Here is a 20,193-nt window from a genome sequence, read left to right as displayed (position 1 = left end):
AAAAAAAAAAAAATAAACCTAATTACCTTCCAAAGGCCTCACCTTTGGAGTTGGGACTAAGGTGGGACTTCACTCTATGAATTTTGGGGGGATAAGACATTCGGTCCATAACTTCAAGTACATTACCTTTGCTGATAAATAGGAAATTATCCTGCTGTTTTCCTACCTTTGTTCCCTTTCCGTCCCCGGTCATACCTGCCTGCACTATGCCATTATTTTCACAATGGAGCCTGATTCCTTAACTTCTGATAATTGCTTCTTAATTGGGAAGGAAGAGAATGAATGTCTCTCGTTCTTCCTCTCTTCATCCATCCACGCGAACAGTGGCTTCTTCCAGACTAATTATTCTCTTCCAACCTACTTTACCTTCTGTAAATGCAAGGGAAGTAGCTAAAAGCTAAGATGCTTTATGGGAATCATAAATGCTGTTCTACACATATTTCTGACTCTCTTCCTTTCAGCAGCCGGGTAGGATGGCCAGGCCAGAGGATGCAATCCGGCCAATGAATTGGGAATATGGAAATGATGTGTGTCCCTCCAAGACTGTCACTGAAGTGCCAATTCAAAACCCCGCAGACGTCTCAGGGTGGCTCAGTCAATTAAGCGTCCATCCTTGGTTCGGGTCGTGATCTCACCATTCGTGAGTTCGAGCCCCGCTTTGGGCTCTGTGCTGACAGCTCAGGGCCTGGAGCCTCCTTCGGATTCTGTGTCTCCCTCCCTCTCTGTCCCACTCCCACTCACATTCTGTCTCCCTCTCTCCCTGCTTGCTCTCCCCCTCTTGCTCGCTCGCTCTCAAAACTAAATAAACATTAAAAAACATTAAAAAAAATTAAAAACCCACAGAACTCTCTCTCTGGTACGGTGACCAGCTTTCAGGATAGTGGCTATTTTGTCACTCTGGGTCCCAGAATAAGGTGGCATGGAGCACAGTCCCCTGCTCAGAGGACGGACACGGAACCTAGGTGGGAAATAATCCTTTGTTTCTATAAGTGGAGGCTATTTGGCTGTTGCTTTTGCAACATCTGGGAGTGGTTTTGCCTATCTGACACTCAAATTTTCCAGTCACTCATTCATATCGCATTAGTCAGCTCTTTTTGTAGTGCCTACTATGTGAATGCACTTGGACTATCACAGCGAACAAAACACAAGTCTCTTTCTATCCTTGAGGAATACAGGGTTTGGATATTGCAATGGCCAAACCAGACCGGACTCCTCCCAGTACAATGTGGCGGATAGAATGTAGTGCGTTTGGACAGAGCATCTTCAGACGTATGATGATCAATGAATGTGTTACAGAGAGGCCAGGCGAGGAGTAGGAGAACCAGGATTTAAAGTGCCACTTTGGGGGCACCTGGGTGGCTCAGCCGATTAAGCATCTGACTTCAGCTCAGGTCATGAGCTCACGACATGTGGGTTCAGGCCCCACCTTGGGCTCTGTGCTGACCACTCCTAGCCTGGAACCTGTTTTGGATTCTGTGTCTCCCTCTCTCTCTGCCCCTTCCCCACTTGCACTCTTTCAAAACGAAATAAAAATTAAACAAATAAATCGCCAGTTTTGTCACTCACCTGCTGTGTGACTTTGGGTTGACCACTTTACCTGTCTGGGCCACTATTTCCCTTACCCGTTTCCACTTTTGCTCGATTTCACTCTATCCCGTTCATGCCGGTGGTTGTCCAGCCTCTGTTTTAAGGCTTTCAGAAACAGGATACTCACCACTTCCCAAGGCAGCGTTGTATCTCTGAGCCCCTGTGTCTGCTCAAATGTTTTTCCTCTGAAACTCTTAAGCTCTAAAAGCCCGGACATACAGGGATTTCCATCTTGTTGTGGAACCCTCCTTCCCCCACATGCCCCATTCAGAATTTCCACGTAAGTAAATTTTTTACTGAGCTCCTATTCTGTGCCAAGTACAGCCTTAGAGTAGACGCTCTGGGGACTAGAGAAAAAGTATACATGATGGCCCTGAACTTAAAATGCAGTTAGATGAGAGCCGCACTTAGATCCCAGGGCACAACGTATCGTGCTAAATTGTGCAGCAGAGTCAGGGGCCAGGGAGGTATAGACGGGATGAGGGTAATCAAGGAAGCCATCATAGAGACCGTTGAACTATGCCCGGCTTGGAAGGATTGACGATTCTAGGTAAGGAAGGAGAGGCAGATCAGACAGGGAGAATAACTTCAGGGAAGGCAAAGAAGAGCTGAACGTGGTAGATGATGAAAACACAGTGGAGTCCCACCCGGCAAGAACAGAGAGTCGGAATAAGCCCCAGATTCGGACTAGCCCAGTGCAGACAATTTTTAGAAGAATTCAATGACCGAAATTTTCAAAGATAGAATACCAGCCATCTAGGTGGGTAGTAAAAGATATCTTCATTTCCTTCTCTACTGAAAAGGCCTTGCAGGTTTTTGGTTTTTTTGGATAGAGTGGTTTTTTGTTGTTTTGTTTTTTGTTTTTTTTTTAAGTTTATTTGTTTTGAGAGAGAGAAAGAGGGCACAACTGGGATAGGGACAGAGAGAGACAGGAGAGAGAATCCCAAGCAGGCTCTGCATTGTCAGCCCAGAACCTGATGTGCGATTCGAACTCACAAACTGTAAGATCATGACCTGAGCCAAAACCAAGAATCAGATGCTTAACCAACTGAGCCACCGAGGTGCCCCAGTTTCTTTGGTTAAAAAAGAAAGATCTTTGCCGACATGGGCCTTTTATCACGGGTTCTCCATTTGTTTACAGCTTTTATTTAATGAACGATAGCTGCAGTATCGAATTAAAGATGTACCTCCCTGGACATTCCTTGTGTTGATGGCTGATACTGCACATCAATATAAACGGGTCAGTTAAGGGCTCCATGGGGATGCTGGGGGAGTTTGGGCTGTAACAAGACATGTGGAGAAGGAAAATGTGGACAGGGATACCTTTGCCAAATGGGTTCCATCCTTTATATAAGTGATGGCTTTATTTTGGCTTTCAATGAGAATGGCTTTCCCCGAGGCACATATGGGACATAGACCGTTCAGGCTCATGACACAACCTCTTCAGAAAAACACAAGGCATGACAGTAAGGGATGTGAAGACACAACACTCCAGCTGCCCTGGCTCGGCCTCTGAGCTGACCTACGTACTTCCGTCTCCTCCTTCAAGTTAACGTCTAGTCTCCAAGAAAAAGTCAAGTGAAAACAAAAGTCACTCATGTCGTATTTAGCTGAGAAAGAAGGAAAGCAAGAAGATACATGAAAAAATAAATGTCGTGTTCAAAATGTCGTGCAAGTTGGATGCCGCAGATGAGTTGTTTCCCGCAGTGTGAGAGGAAGTGGGTAATGAGTGTATTGAATCCGAGGCAATCATTTATGAAATGCCAAGGACGATGGGGGTAGAATCAGAAACGGCAGAAAAATTAATGTGTTATTTTCTATAAATGGGAAGGGGGAGTTTTAGCTAATAACCTTTTGGAAAATTAAGGTTATTAAAAATAATAAGCTGACTCTTCTATAGACCTTGATAGTTTTCAAAACACATTCGGAGGCATTATTTCATTTGATTCCCGTAACAACCCTAGGAGGTCTGCAGAGTGGTGTTTTTTTGTTGTTGTTGTTTTTTGGGGTTTTTTTTTTGTTTTTTTTTTTTAATTTTTTTTTTCAACGTTTATTTTATTTTTGGGACAGAGAGAGACAGAGCATGAACGGGGGAGGGGCAGAGAGAGAGGGAGACACAGAATCGGAAACAGGCTCCAGGCTCCGAGCCATCAGCCCAGAGCCCGACGCGGGGCTCGAACTCACAGACCGCGAGATCGTGACCTGGCTGAAGTCGGACGCTTAACCGACTGCGCCACCCAGGCGCCCCTGTTTTTTGTTTTTTTAATCTTCATTGTATAGATGAGAAACTAAAATTCGGAAAGGTTAAGGACTCACTCTAGATGACACAGCTAATAAGCAGCAAAGTCAGGGCTTTAAAAATCTCAGTCCTAACTCTGGTCTGGTCAAGTACAGAGGAAACGCAAAGCCTGTGAGTTATCAGCGGGTTTATAAAAAGTGATCCACTTGACAGAGATAGAATAGCAATGTAGTTTGGAGGGCATGGGCTCACTCTGCAGCAGAAATTGCAAATCAGATGCCTGAGGTCATAATCTAGTAGTAGATGAGCTTGTGCAATTATGGCCCAAACAATATTTACAGTTTATTCAATTTTTAATAAGATTTAAAAATCAGGATGTTTTATAATAAAATCTGGATATGTGGCTTCTCTCTTAAAATTGGCACCCCCTCTGGGGCACCTGGGTGGCTCAGTCAGTTAAGTGCCTGACTTTGGCTCAGGTCACGATCTGATGGTTCGTGAGTTCGAGCCCCGCGTCGGGCTCTGTGCTGACAGCTCAGAGCCTGGAACCTGCTTCACATTCTGAGTCTTCCTCTGTCTGCCCCTCCACCGCTTGCACTCTGTCTCTCGCATCATCTCAAAAATAAACAAACATTTTAAAAAAATTTTTTTAATTGGCACCCCCTGGTCCCACTGACCACTGTTTCCACGTGACCATAAGCAGCAAGGGCTTAGGAGCAGCTGTCTCTCTTAGACAGACACGCACTTTGTAGTTTGCCACAGTCCCCAGCACTCCGTGTTGTCCCCTGTCCTGGAGTCCAAGGATCAGTTGATGTTTCTCATCGTGTCTGTGCTGTTATTTTTTTTTACCTACCCCTCCGTATCATTCACTGGATTCTTCAGGCATTTGAATTTATGTCCTCACATCTGGAGGCAGCCTCTGGGCTCTACCAATTTCTGGCTGTGTGACCATGGGCGGTTACTTTCATCCGTAATGCCCCCCATTTCTATTTCATTCTCTAAAAAAGGAATGATAATGGCGGCACTCCAGTGGGTATTTGGCATTTTCTTGTCGTTGTTACTTGTTCTTTCAACATTATTTCTTTCTTTGAAAGTTCCCATCTTATGGGGATAAGGAAACCTATCTAGTTTTCAAGCATCCCTAGCGTCTAGAGCACAAGTGAGGGACCCTCATCCTCCAATAAAACGGAGATGAACCAGACTTAGGCTGAACCTAGCTTGCAACCCGAAGAAACACGTGTGTGCCATTCATCTTGCAAGAGCCACATGTCATGTCTGGGGACAGCATGGCAGATGTGTCACTGGTACCATTCAATACCTATCATCAGTTTGTTGGGATATGAGCTGGGATGTGTGTGCCCATTATTGGAAGCATCTGGGCTTCCTCCATGCTCTGGTATGATGTTAGCCACTATCTCTGGTTGTGTAACTTCCAAGCCTAGCTCTCTGGCCCTCCAGAAGAAGCTATGAGCTCCGGAAGATCCTGTAGTGGATCTCTCTTGCCTTTTGCCTCTCAGATCCACTCCACATCCTTCCCCTGTGCTGTATGTGTTGCACAAGGTGACCACTATAAAACTTTTTTTTTAACGTTTATTTGTGAGACAGAGAGAGAGAGACAGAGCATGAGCAGGGGAGGGGCAGAGAGAGAGGGAGACACAGAATCCGAAGCAGGCTCCAGGCTCTGAGCCGTCAGCACAGAGCCCGATGTGGGGCTCGAGCTCATAAACTGTGAGATTATGAACCGAGCTGAAGTTGGACGCTTAACTGACTGAGCCACTCAGGTGCCCCTCAAGGAGGCCACTATAAAATACATTTCCCAAGCCCCTGTGTCAGCAGGTTGGTAGAGCCTAAAGTTCATGCACTTTGGGGGCTCTCTTTTATACAAATAATTGAAGATTATAAATACAGAATGATGTACAAAAAGAGTGTTTATTTTTACTGAGAAAAAAAAAATCACAACAGATTACAACTCTTAAAAATTTAGAATGAGGAAAAACAGAACAAATAAAATATTGAAAGCCAGAAAAATAAGATCTGTTTTTATTTGCTGTCGAGATCTCTCTCTCTCACACTTTCTTCCGAGAATCTTTGGCTTTACACTCTTTGACTTTCTTTTCCTAGGAAATAAGTTGCCGGAGACAGAAGCAGAAATATAATTCCATCTTCCCTCAATATGTTGACTAGAATTCACTTTTTTATTAATGACAGTTTAGAAAAGTTTCCATTCTCAACTCCTGAGTGGTGTGGTTATGTAAATTTTTAGGATCGGTTTCCTTTGAGGGTAAGCCCCTGTCAGGCTGCTTTCCTGGAAGAGCTAGAAGAGTTTAGGGCAGTTTGGGTTTCTCATGTCGCAATCTACTGCTTTGTCGTTGGCATCCTCGCGGTGAGACATCGAGGGGAGAGCCAGGGCCAACGGCCTGGTGCACCCTCACGTTTTACCGCAGGCCATTCGGACATCCGAAACCACACTTTTCACCTATCTGAATGTCTGGTGGGACATTTAAAATTCATGAAGGAGGGGCGCCTGGGTGGCGCAGTCGGTTAAGCGTCCGACTTCAGCCGGGTCACGATCTCGCGGTCCGTGAGTTCGAGCCCCGCGTCGGGCCCTGGGCTGACGGCTCAGAGCCTGGAGCCTGTTTCTGATTCTGTGTCTCCCTCTCTCTCTGCCCCTCCCCGTTCATGCTCTGTCTCTCTCTGTCCCAAAAAAATAAATAAACGTTAAAAAAAAAAATTTAAAATTCATGAAGGAGGTGAAAAAATTCTCAGCGGGGTGGGACAGGCTGATGTGTGCAGGCATCTCCATCCTCTACGTACTCCGGGGTTCTCGGAACCCCCAGCCCTCCTGGCGACCACACTAGACTTAATTCCACACAGAAATAAGTGTGAGCCACGTGCGTATGTCCCACTAGACATGAACTAAATCAACTTCCCCAAACCAGCCCTTGAAGCATACCCCAGACCACTCTAATGCCCCCTATTGGGAGAGGAGGTGTGGTAGAGGGGTTGTCAGGGCACAGACAGCCGTCAGAACCGGGGGTTAAAATGGCATATTTTCAAGTCCTCTGTGTAGAACCATGGATACAAGTTGCTCAGGCCCTGAGGAGGCCTTGTGAGCGGTCTCTACATGGTAAGAGGCCCTTAAGCTTGAGCCTCACTAACTTCCCTCTCAGCTCCTTTCTTCCAGCCTCGTTTGGCCAAAAGGAGGCATTGGCAAGGCCTTTGTTAACATACTCCCTTCGTTTTACCCCTCCAGGCCTAGGATGGGTAGTGGCCTCCTGCCTGTCACTGCCCCATTCAGTTTTCAGCTCTTATAAAACATGGGCGAAAAGCAACTGTATTAAACTCATTCTCTTGGGTCACCTAGAATAGAGTTGCTTTCCCAACTGAACTCTGATCCATATTCTTTTTCTGCTTAAAAGAATATGCTCGGAAAGTTTTGTCTATTTCTGAATTTGGCCTAAATATTTGGTATAAACAGATGCCTAGCATCCTCAGTCAGCTTTTTAGACGTGGCACCTAGTTGAGCCCACAGGTTAATCTGAGGGCCATTATACCCATAGGTGCTTTTTGTATTCACATATTTTCTGCTCTATCTGTTGAGAGATAGGAAGTATCATTTTTCTCTGTAATTGACAGATACGTAAAAGATGACATATTGTGTTAGAAGAAAGCCTGAACTGTCGCTGAGCACAATTCAGAATCCCTGTAGGCACCAGACACAACACCCGTGATAGAACCAAACCCCTGAGCCTGGGTGGCTCAGTCGGTTAAGCGTCCAACTTCGGCTCAGGTCATGATCTCACCGTTTGTGAGCTCAAGGCCTAGGTCGGGCTCTGTGCTGACAGCCTGGAGCCCGCTTCAGATTCTGTGTCTCCCTCTTTCTCTGCCCCTCCCCCTCCCTCTCTCTCTCTCTCTCTCTCTCTCTCCCTCTCTCTCTCTCTTTCTCTCTCTCTCAAAAATAAATCTACATTAAAAAAATTTAAAAAAAAAAAGAACCAAATTCCAAAAAAATGGTACAAAGTAGTATCTGTAGATATTTTAGGCCAAGGAATCTAGTGGGATTAGAACTAGAAACGGAAAATGAAATTTTATTTCATTTGGGAAAGCGTGCCCGAGAGGAATAATGTATAATTCAGACACATCGGTAGCAGAGGAACCCAGGACAGTGCTGGTGCTAAAAGAGGAATAGAATAGTGCTGACGACCACTTTTGGTGCTGTGCTGTAGTCAGATCGTAATAATATTTTAGGACCCTAAACTGGACTGGAAATCGATGAGAGAACAGCAGATGGGACGTTGGCCATAAATGGTGAAAAGAAAAGGCAAAACAGTACAAACTGCGTTGCAGAGGACTAACCCGTATGACGATGAGATGTTGTCCTTTGTCTTTTTTCTGTATTGGAGATTTTCAGAAATGGGACACTTTATTGTAAGGGACCACGAAAGTCATTCAAACCCTAGAATTTGAGAAGGAATCCTAGAAACTACTTGGTTGATCCCCTCAGTGTACAGATGAAGCAGTGAGAATCCAAGAGAGAATCGGTTCGCTTCGGGTCAGCCACATGGGCCAAACTAGGACTTCTCTTTCCCCTCAGAATTTTACTTCCGTAGGAACTTACAACTCTATAAATGCTAACTGAGAGAAAACTCATAGCTAACCATAAGGATTTGCTGATTCTAATTAGCGTAAACAAAATCCACATTTGCAGAGATAAAAAGAATAATGCAATAATTAAAGGTATCTTGTTATAAGAGTAGCTGCTGTGTTTTGTTCTCCACTGTATCCATAGTATCTACCTTGTGTCTGACACAGAGAAGGCATTAAATGGACGTTGGATATTCATTAGCTGGATCATTGGTTGATGAGTGGATGATTAGATGGTTGGATGAGTGGGTAGGCGGGAGGGTGGATGGGTGGAAGGAAAGGTGAGTGACCTTCGGGGGGGGGGGTGGAATTTAATCTGTTCCCTCATTTCCTGAAGAACAACTGACCTTGGCAATTCTGGGCCATGCTATCTCAGAATGAACACAGCAATAACCACATTTTGTAATAATCCCAAACAGCAAGGATTTCGTATCAGGTAACATAATAAAGCCAGTCTCATTTTCATGATCAGTAGACTTGAGATTTCCAAGAGAGGAGCCCAAGAGTGTCAGTAGATGGATAGTAATCATTTCCCTAAAATTACAAACAAGACCTCACTATGTGTGACTAAGTGGGCGAATGCCAAATTAGTGAAGAATCTGAATTCTACAACACGATTTTATGGCTTTTAGAAACCTACAGGCAAATGGGAGTAGGCTAATAAAATATGATCTGGAAGAGATCACTGGGGGAAACGCTTCATTAATTGATAAGGATGTGTAATCATCTAAGTAGAAGAACACCTCCTATCAACTTCAGCGTGCTTTTAGAGAGTTCCCTGTATGAAAGCATTCTCCTGGCACCTCTTTTACACTTTTAATTAGGTATGCAAACCTTTTTCTTCACACCCTCCAGCCTCTGTTTGATTATTCACAAGTTTGGGATTAGTGGAATGATTCTCAATTGGCGATGTCTTCTGGGACGCCACCGTAGATGGAAACAACCGGCATCCTGTTGAATGGTTAACTCGAGATCAGAAACATGCTTCACTCGGAAAAAGTTTCACTTGAGTGTACCTTCCCCTTACCCCCCCCCCCCGCCCCGTAAGGTTTGTCTGTCTCACTGATTAATTGTGTAATTATTAATCTTCTACGTTTTGTAAACTGATGAACAGAAAATGAGTCTGCCATTTCTTTCCGTGTTTTCTCCTCCGTATGTAGCTGAGTTCTGTCACCATCAGCACTAAATTCCATTCGGAGTTCACAGCCGTCACGATAGCTAGTGCAGTTTTAGGTTAAGCATATTTTATCCATAAATTGCTATATTTGGTTCTCGAGTTATTATTGCAGTTCCTTGGGGTACATTTAAATCCACCTTATTGTAATAGATTATGGAATATAGTGGCTAATGTGTCTAATGTAAAATAAATGACTATAATGATTTATGATGCGACACTTCAATTTTATTGAACATAAGGATCATTGTACTAAAATGGATGGTGTATTGCTGGTTTAGCATAAAATACTGAATAACATATTCAAGAAAATGAATGGCTTGGCCAGTTCATAATATTCTGCCCCTTCAGCTGAGAGGTCTTTAATAAGCAAGAGTGTCATTACACTTGAAAATGTATGTATAGGTAATCCATTATCTAGAACAATGACAGGGATCTGCTTCAGTCCTTATTAAAGAGGGGACTCTTTGGAAGAAAATGCCATTCTTTGGTCTTCCTGAAAGAATGATTTCTACCCAACCACGGGGCAACTGTAACAGTGCTTAGCAGAGTTGTAAGTGGCCCCCACATTTAAAAATTATCGCCTTAAGACTCTCTCATAACCTGTGAGACAGAGGGGAATTTCAGGAAGGTTTTGATTTTTTTTCACCATTGTCCTCGGGCTGTATCCTTAATGTTCTTTCCGTGTCCCTTCGCCAACCTTTTGTTTTAACTCTTGCAGCTCCCGGCTCTTATAGGAACTCGAGCCCGTGTCTTTCCCCTGAACTCCGTGTTTGTGTTTGATTACTGATTCATAAGGCAGATGTAAGAAGACCTGAGTGAGCTGTGAATTCTTATTAACGGTGAGACTACAGATAGTTTTCAGTGATACACCGGGCCCATGTATTTGTGTTCTCACGCCGGATAGATTAAACGGAAATGCTTCTATAAAAGTTCGCAAGTTTAAATTGATGGTACAGTTCTGTCTTGCAAAAAGTGGGGGCACATGAAGCATACGGGAATTGACAGGACCCTTTTCTGACTCTCTCGCCTTTGCGATCCTGTGATTCTGCCCTCTCAGCCCCATGATTCTCCTGGAACCCAGTGTGATGCCATAGGCATTTCCCACCAGAGAACCACCTCTTCATAGAATCGTCTCAACAGCCTCCATCTCCTTCACGGGAGAATAACCAGCTTTCCTCCTCCAGTGTGAGGGAACCCCAATATTTGGAAGCCAGCTGCCGCATTTTGGGTAGGGCTCCTAAGTTCATTACCTGTGCTCCCTTTCAGCGTGTGCTGAGTTCATGTCCATCCTCCAGCCCTCAGCCCAGACAAGCTTATCTGACCAGCCCATACTGAGGCGTGGTCAGGCACCACACAAGCCTGTGACTGGGGGTCTTTTCCTTATGGGCCAGAGAACTCGGGTCATTAGGATGCTAGGCATCCCCGGGGAGTTTTGGCTTTCTTCTCCTTAACAGCAGGTTTCACCACCGCCTGAAAAGGCACGGGTCCCCACGAGAAAGTGATAGGACCATGAAGCGAACACGGTGTGTGTGGAGTTCGGGAGTTTTACATTCCGGAAGTAGAACATAATGTTTACAGCGGATCCTGCATTATGTAGATTTCAGGCCTTTATTCGTTCAGGATACACTCTCGGGCTGGTTGTTGTTGTTGTTGTTACTGTTTTCAAAAGGTGACACAGCCTGAAACTATTCACTGCAGAGAGTAACGAAGGATATCTTGATATCCTAACTGAATTTGGGAGGCTTATGGTTCTATTTCTGGAGCATCATGGATATTTTCTCTATAGTCGTCTAAAAATGAAAGCGATAAGGACCACCTTTTTTGCTAATGGGTATGTTGCTTTTGGATCTCTTGCTACATTAATCTAGAAAAGACCAAGGCAAGGGGTGCTGAGATACTTCTGGCCCCACAGGTCTCCCGACCTCTACAGCTCGCCCATCATCTGTTCTAGCCTCAGGATTCATTTCCACCATAAATTCTATGCTGTCATCGAAGATCATCAGCCTGTTTTTGTTTGGGGCGCCTGGGTGGCTCAGTCAGTTGGGCGTCCGACTTCCGCTCAGGTCATGATCTCACGGTCCATGGGTTCGAGCCCCGCGTCGGGCTCTGTGCTGACAGCTCAGAGCCTGGAGCCTGTTTCGGATTCTGTGTCTCCCTCTCTCTCTGACCCTCCCCCATTCATGCTCTGTCTCTCTCTGTCTCAAAAATGAATAAACGTCAAAAAAAAAAAATTTTTTTTAAAGACTGTTAGGGTGTTTTCTTTTTTTCTTCATACCTTCATATTTTCTCTCAAAATATCGTAGTCAATTTAAAAGGTTCATAAGGTCTTACCGCTGCCCCAGAAGGTCTTATTTTCTCTGCATTATGCCCTCATACCAGCTTCAGTTTGAATCCCTGTCTGATCATCTTTGGGAACTATTCCTCAGTATTATGGCTACAGAAAAGGAATTTACCGAGGCCAAAACACACAGTCTAAAGATTGGCCATTAAAGGGCTTTCCTGCTCTAACTCCATTACCAATGCAGCAACCCCCCACCCACTGTTTCTAGCTCCTTCCCCATACTGTGCTACCCCCACAGTTTTGTTTTCAACTGTTCATCATGGCAAACATCTACTTTCTTCTTTCTAAATTCTTATGCTTGACTTCTTAGTGCCAAAGTAGTATTTAGAATCCAGGCTTCCACTTGTGTGGGTACACAGGTAGAATTATTGATGTTAACGTGTTTTTCAAAGTGCTAAAGGGGCTTTTTCTGAAACCTAGGATTTACATACATATTTTGACCCGAGATGATATTTGGCTTCTCTCCCAGTGAATCCATCCAGCTATTTCTTCTTTCACTCTTGAGGCATGTATTATGAGCCCAGGTAAACCCTTGATGTCCTTCACTTAATCCCTTCAGAATACTTTGATTTACGGAACAGAGGCTTTTACCTGAGACATATTGAGGTATCCACCCATCATTGATACTTAAAAGTATTTTTTTTTTTTAATCTGTATCCTCCTTCAAATGATAAGCTATATATACTCATCAAAGGAGCTCTGGGTTTCTTTTGGGGAGTGTTGTTTTTCTAAGCATTATAGCGTCTCTGAGGAAATATGCCTCAATCTGCAGGGCAGATCCCGCAGTCCTGGGCACAATAAGCCTGGGACAAGTTTTGGAAATGATAAAGGCAGTCAGCTGCAATTATCCCAGAGTTAAGCAGGGAGTTCTTCTAATAAGTTGTGTGAGACACATTTCCCCAATGGGAACTTGACCGCTTGGATAGAGCAGTGATGTATTTGCTTCCTCCAAGCCAGAGGTACCTAACTACTTGTGTCGTAAACTGCTTCCTTTTCTTTTTTTTTTTTTTTTTTTTTTTTTTTTGGCCAAAAACACGTTAACATATCTAGGATACACTTTACAGAGACCAAATGAAGAAAAATTTTAAATTGTGCCATCAGCCGTGTGCTTCTTGAGTAAATGTGAAGATACCTTGTTCTTGGGTCAAGAGGGCTCAGTGTTAGAAAGTCCCGGCTTCTCCCCTGAATGAGCTCTGAGTTCAGTGTGATACCTTCCAAACTAAAAAACTTGTTTGGGGAGTTTGTGGATGCAGGCAGTGGGAGGATGGGTGCTACCTTGATGTAATGATTCTTAGGCTCATCTGGAAAAAGGAAAAGATGATCATAGTTAAAGGCAAAAAGTTTGTAAAAAGGGACCAAGAGGGTAAGACCTTCTTTCCATATAAAGTGCATTATAAGCAGTGGCAATTCAAACAGTGAGCCAGTGGTGTGGGAGTAGCAAGATGGGTGGGGCTGCCCTGAGTCTAGAGGTGGTCCCAAGTGCATCGGGGAGGTCAGTACATGAGCTGGCCAATCAAATGGCGAGACGGTATACTCTTTAATACGTGTTGGAAGAGAAATAAAGCAAGCTTTCTGCTCCATTCCTTCCACCTGAGCTACACTTTAGATAAATCACGGAGGGATAAATGATGGTAATGGGGAAAAAAAAAAAAAAAGTTCCTACACAAAGTTCTGTAAGAAATCATGAGTGTACTTGATGCTAAAGAAGGGAGGACCTTTTCAGGAGGGACATGAAATGCAGGAGCTATAAAATAAAATATTTTATATCTGTCCACAAAACAAAATTAGGTTCTCCTCAAAGGTTAAAAGACAGACAGCAAACTACTATATCATATTTCAAAGATCTGACTTTTATACTCAGCAGAGTCATTCATTTACATATGAATATACATACGCAGAGAGACACGTGTATATGAATGCACAGATACCATTTTAATTTCTCCAAATAGATTCATAGTATTTATGTACTTTGGGAGGATACACACCAATTTTTTCCCCATGCTTTTGGGGCAGTCTTTTATTGAATATACTTTTGTACTCTTATTCTTTTACTAGCATAGCATGGATTATTTTCATAAACAAAATGAAAACCTTTGTTGGCGATGGTGTTTAACTTTGAATGACCCATAAATCGGTGCTTCTTAGTCCTTTTGGAGACAAAGACTCCATTAAGAATCACATGAAAACGACGGATTCCATTCCCCGATAAGGCTCAGAAGTATAGACACTCCAAATACTGCCTGAGTTATGAATCCTTGCTCGAAGTGGTTCTCCTAGAGTGGGCTAGCCACTGTTTCTGTTGCTGTACAACCTCACCCAAACATAGGGGCCGAAAACATGAACCATTTTATTGTTCATGATTCTGTGCACGAGAAATTCAGGCAGGATTCAGCCAGGTGCAGCTTGTCTCTACTTCCGTTGAGGTTGTCTGGGTATAACAGGTTATCTGTGAGGATCCAGTAAGGCTTCCCGTATAGCCTGGGGCCTTGGTCCTGTGTGTCCGCTGAGGTGCTCTCCACGTAGCCTCTCTCCGATAAAGTCCCCCGTGCTGACTACATGGAGGCCTGGGGCAGAAACAGAAGCCGCATGATCTTTGGAGAGCCGGACCTGGCAATCACACAGCCATCATTTTACCACATCCGTTGGCCAGAGCAAATCACAGGGTCAGCCCAGATTCAAGGGGAGGAGAAATACACTCAACAGTCTCTTTGGACGCAGGGGTAGTGTGCTCGTCCTGCAAAAGGACTTAAGGGATGGGGTTGGGAGTGCTGTGAGCAGTTTTGGAAATACACTACCCCAGTTTGACTCTGAAAATGTGGTGCTTTTAGCCAGCGTGTGAATTTGTCCGTCTGTGACCTAACGTTCATATTCAACAAGAGTAATCTAGGGGTGACCGTAAACTGACAACAGTCACGTGCTCGATTTAAGTCCCCGAGGGGGGGGGGGGTGGTGGTGGTTGTCGTCGTTGGTTGGTTGGTTTTGTGTCTGTTTTTGTCTGCAGCTTATTCAAAATGACTGTATGTCTGGAATGGAAAAGTAGATGCCATAAGTTTAATTGATATATTGTATTTCCCCCCCTTTTATATGAGATGTTTTGCCCGTTAACTTTGAAAGCTTTCATTTGGGAAGTCTTCAGAAAACCTGTATTATCCTGGATAATGGAAGGTCATGCATTTTGATGCTAAACCTTCAGCCGCACACCAAGGAGAAGAACCTGGGGACAAACCAAGGGACAAAACATGAGCCAAAGCCCCACAATGGATTAATGGCAGTGATAAGACTTAAAAATGAAGGTCGGCTTGCCTGGGTGGCTCGCTTGATTAAGTGGTAGACTCTGACTTTCTGCTCAAGTTCTGATCTCATGGTTTGTGCAAGCGAGCACCACGTCGGGCTCTGCACTGGCAGCGTGGAGCCTCCTTGGAATTCTCTCTCTCCTCTCCCTCTCTCTCCCCCTCTCCCACTTTCGCGCGCGCACACACACACACACACACACACACACACACACACACACACACACACGCATACTCTCTCAAAACAAATAAACGTTTTTGAAAAAGGTCAATTTATGACCCCAAAGCCCAAGAGAACTTCCAGTGACACATGATACATTAAACCACAAGTTTGTTTCCCTTCCAATACACCAGTCAGACACTAGTAATTCACTTTTCAATGATACCAGACAATCAAGAATTGCTAGGCAAGGAGGAAAGCTTCTAATGTAAAATAGACTCCAAAGTAAACAAACAAAAGGGGAACTTAAAACAGAGAATAAAGGAAACAGAAGAAACAAGATTACTGCTTTGAGGTCTCTGATAAATTGAAAGATATTTTAACAAAGATCAGGAAACTGAAAAGAAGAAGCAAGAAAGAGCCTTTGTAAACGAAAAAAAATCACTCAAGTGAGAAAAGATGTTAAACGCAAGTTTTCTTGTGGTCGCAGTTTTAGCTAAATACAAGATCCACAGACCCCAGATCACTTTTTAGTCCCCATAAGAGAATGTGAGATGGTTTTTCATCCTTATCATCACCCACCTTAAGCATATGTGAGAGAAGGTGAGGAGATTTATGAAGGAAGGACAGTAGTGAGTATTTCTCTAGAGAGAGTCAGTGTGTTCTGTGTGGCTCATTCCCCCTGGGGAAAGGAAATGAACTTTTAGAGAAGCACTCAAAGATGTCGCTACGTGTCTCCCTAAAATGCGGGAGGACAGTGATTGGTCCCTACCTGCCCCAGCAGGAGAACAGAGGAGCAAGGGTTGCAGTAAGAGCACACTCCATCCCACCAGTGCTCGAACAAATCTCTGTGTTTCCCATGGGTCACATGGGGACACTATGGAAAGGAGCAGAAATGGCATCATCCTAAAAAGGACCCCTAGATGGGCAAGATGTCCCCAATCGTCTATTGAGACAGTGGCGTAACTGAGACTATATTTAATACCTGGACGAGGCCCAAGTTTCTTTCAAGGGCAGGAAGAAAACACTCAAAATAATATGGTTGACAGAGTAGGGTATTAAAAAAATAATTTCCTTAATTTCCTGATTTCAGCCTTGCAAGTCCAACTTTTTTTCAACAAAGTAGGTAGGTTTGTGGTCTCAGCGTCTTTTAATGTGTTCTTACCAGATCTCTAGCTCTTGTTGTTAGCCCCTGGAGTCTCTTCTGAAACTCTGAGACAGTCTGAAAGTCGAATTAACATCCTTTAATAGAAATGAAAATATTTAATAGGTAGGCCAAATGAGATATCAAGAAACTTAAAAAAAAATGTAGAATAAAAAGACAAAGGGATTATAAAATAAGAGGGAGAAATAGAAAGATTTAGATCAACCCAGAAGGCTTCACATTTGACAGGAGCTCCAGAAAGAGCAAAGAAAGCAAGGGAATGGGAGGGGGATAAAAAAGTTTCTAAGATCTGAAGGACACAAAGTTTCGGGCTGAAAGGACACAACAAATGTTTAGGTACGGTAATCAAAAAATCAATAAATACAAAGATCCACATCAAGGAACACTACTGGGATATTTCAAACTGACACATAAAAGAAGACTCAGAAAGCATTCAAAAAAGAGGAAAAAGTCATACTGAAAGCAATTGGAATCAGAAAGACATCAGTCTTTTTTAATAGACACATTAGAAGAGAGAAAACATAAAAGCAGTATTTTTTTATAATTCTGATTGGAAAAGGTTCTCAACCTAGAATTCTACACCTGCCTAAACTTTTCATCGAGGGTGGCCATTGAATAAAGACATCTTTAGGTAAGCATGGTCTCAGAATAATTTCCCTGCACACTTTCCTAATGTGATCTTCAGGGTATGGCTTTAGTCAAATGAGGCAGTTAACTCCAAACTAGAAAGGATCCGTGAAATAGCATGTCCCACACAGGAAATTAGAAGTGTAAAGCAGGGTACAGATTGGGAAAGATATGGTACCAGACAGCAAACGGCACCATGAGTCTAGAGAGAAAAGAGTTCAGGTTCAATCAAGAGAATGAAGTGCTCTGGGAAGTTCTCCAGGGTGTGAAAAGGAGTTGATATATTATCTGGTCTATTCAACTGTTGGAAAATAATACCTATAAGGGGGCATTATTTTTTAATTTTTTTTTAATGTTTATTTATTTTTGAGACAGAGAGAGACAGAGCATGAATGGGGGAGGGTCAGAGAGAGGGAGACACAGAATCTGAAACAGGCTCCAGGCTCTGAGCTGTCAGCACAGAGCCCGACGTGGGGCTCGAACTCACGGACCGCGAGATCATGACCCGAGCCGAAGTCGGCCGCTTAACCGACTGAGCTACCCAGGCGCCCCATAAGGGGGCATTTAATAGCAAATTAAGGAGGTGCCTGGATGGCTCAGTCAGTTGAGCATCTGACTCTTAATCTCGGCTCAGGTCATAATTTGATGGTTCGTGGGACCTAGCCCTGTGTTGAGCTGCATGCTGACAGTGCAGAGCCTGCTTGGGAATCTCTGTCCCTCTCTCTCCGCCCCTCCCCATCTCATGCTCTCTCTCTCTCTCTCTCTCTCTCTCTCTCTCTCTCAAGATAAATAAACAAACATTAAAAACTAAAAGAAATTTAAGGATATGCATAAAACTGAGCAAAATTTTAAAAAAGCAACTATGAACTCATTTGTACACGAAATGAAAAAGAATCGTAGTACACTACTGGGCTCTGCAATAAAGAGTAGACAGTAAAACTTTATTAGGAATTATAAATATTCCTTATCTATCATTATAAATATACATTTAAAAATGGAATGAGGAGAATGACATAAAATCTGGATCCTCATATCTCATAAATAATATCAACATACAAAGTATAAAATCAATATGCTAAGAAATATCATTATAAAGATTTTGGCAATCTGGAGACCAGGATAAATTACTAAAGGATATTTAAGGAAAAGAGATGAGAGTTTAGGGGTATGGAGAGGGAGGGGCTAATGTTATCTTTCTTTTGTCACCAATTTTTTTTTAATTTTTACATTATTTATTCATTCATTCATTTTTTGAGAGAGAGAGAGAGTGTATGTGCATGAGTGAGGGAGAGGTGCAAAGGGAGAGAGAAAGAGAATTCCAAGCAAGCTCCATGTTCAGCACTGAGCCTGACACAGAGCTCAATCCCAGGACCCTGGGATCATGACCTGAGCCAAAATCAAGAGTCGGATGCTCAGCTGACTGAGCCATCCAGGCACCACATGTCACTGTTTTATTTTTTTTTTTAATTTTTTTTTTCAACGTTATTTATTTTTGGGACAGAGAGAGACAGAGCATGAACGGGGGAGGGGCAGAGAGAGAGGGAGACACAGAATGGGAAACAGGCCCCAGGCTCTGAGCCATCAGCCCAGAGCCCGACGCGGGGCTCGAACTCACGGACCGTGAGATCGTGACCTGGCTGAAGTCGGACGCTTAACCGACTGCGCCACCCAGGCGCCCCTGTTTTATTTTTTTAACAATACGTATAAGGGGCGCCTGGGTGGCTCCGTTGCTTAAGCGTCTGACTCTTGATCTCAGCTCAAGTCTTGATCTCGGGGTTGCGTGGAGGCTATTTGGGGAAAACAACAACAATATATGCGTATTCTTTTGACAAATTAAAAGGAATCAAAAAGAAGTGCATCCAACATGACTCACTTTGACGCCATTGATTCCAGATTATTTGTTGGTCACCAGTTTTTAAATGTTTTAATTTTAGTTCATTAATTTTCTTCCAAGTTTTCATTTAAGTGCAAGGTAACACGTAATGTAGTATTAGTTTCAGGAGTGGAATTTAGTGGTTCCTCCCTTACATATAGCACCCTGTCCTCATCACTTATTGAGTCTGTTCCCCTACCCACCTGCATCTATCAACCCTCAGTTTATTCTGCACCGTTAACATTATCTTATGGTTTGCCTCCCTTCTTTTTTTTCTTACCTTTGTAAAGTCAAGTCTGTTTTTACCTTAGTTTATTTTTCCTTCCTTTTCCCTATGTTCCTCTGTTTTGTTTCTTAAATTCCACGTATGAGTGAAAGCATACGGTATTGGTCTTTCTCTGACCGACTTACTTGGCTTAGCATAGTACACTGGCTCCATCCACATCGTTGCAAATGGCACGCTTTCGTTCTTTTTTGATGACTAAGAGTCCACTGTATTTATATACCACATCTTCTTTGTCCATTCATCAGTCGATGGCCGTTGGGGATCTCTCCATGATCACCTTCTTTTTACTAATCAGTGGGCATCATGGAGGGTGTGAAAATAAGACACAACCATTTCCCTGTGAGGGTTGCTTAGGGAGGAAGACGGGAGTTGGGTGAAGTGAAGAACATGAGTCTACCTCCCCCAAGACTGGGTGGTTGCTGAGCAGCTCCTCTGTGCCTGTTTTCTCATCTGTGAGGGAACAAACCTGTGCTGTAGGTTTTGGGGGAGGATTAAGTGACTGGATAGAGAGAGTACTTCAGTACTTAGCAAATACTAAATGCTTAAGAAGCAGCGGTTATCACTGGATTTTAGCTAATTACGTACACATCATAAGATGGTAAGTGCCGTGCTAGAAAGCCATCCAAAATGCTGAGGAAGCAGAGCCCATGGTTTTTAAACACATAATTCCCTGGTGAAGGTCATTGGTAGTTACAGGGCCCCGATCATGAACTGAAAAGCTTTGCAAAAGCAATCCACCATTTGACAGGCTTCCAGAACCCAACACATACGCGTGTTTTTGCTTGGCCTCTGTCTTCCTGCATT

The 20,193-nt window shown here is 43.5% G+C and overlaps 1 protein-coding gene and 1 long non-coding RNA gene across 7 annotated transcripts in view; one reads left to right on the top strand and one right to left on the bottom strand.

The window, feature by feature from the left end:
• Positions 1–20,193, top strand: part of RARB (retinoic acid receptor beta) — a 771,689-nt gene that overhangs the window by 495,239 nt on the left and 256,257 nt on the right. The window lies entirely within an intron of this gene.
• LOC121033586 (uncharacterized) lies at positions 13,810–19,692 on the bottom strand. Its single transcript, XR_005792011.1, has 3 exons — positions 19,515–19,692; positions 14,894–15,011; positions 13,810–14,552 (listed from the first exon to the last, which is right to left on the bottom strand). It is a non-coding gene; the product is annotated as an uncharacterized LOC121033586 (long non-coding RNA).

This window comes from Herpailurus yagouaroundi, unplaced genomic scaffold (assembly GCF_014898765.1).
Source record: "Herpailurus yagouaroundi ecotype Mexico unplaced genomic scaffold, PumYag 159, whole genome shotgun sequence".
In the NCBI taxonomy this organism is placed as follows: domain Eukaryota; kingdom Metazoa; phylum Chordata; class Mammalia; order Carnivora; family Felidae; genus Herpailurus; species Herpailurus yagouaroundi.
The sequence above is the reverse complement of the archived record's forward strand: the minus strand, read 5'-3'. Positions and strand labels throughout refer to the sequence as shown.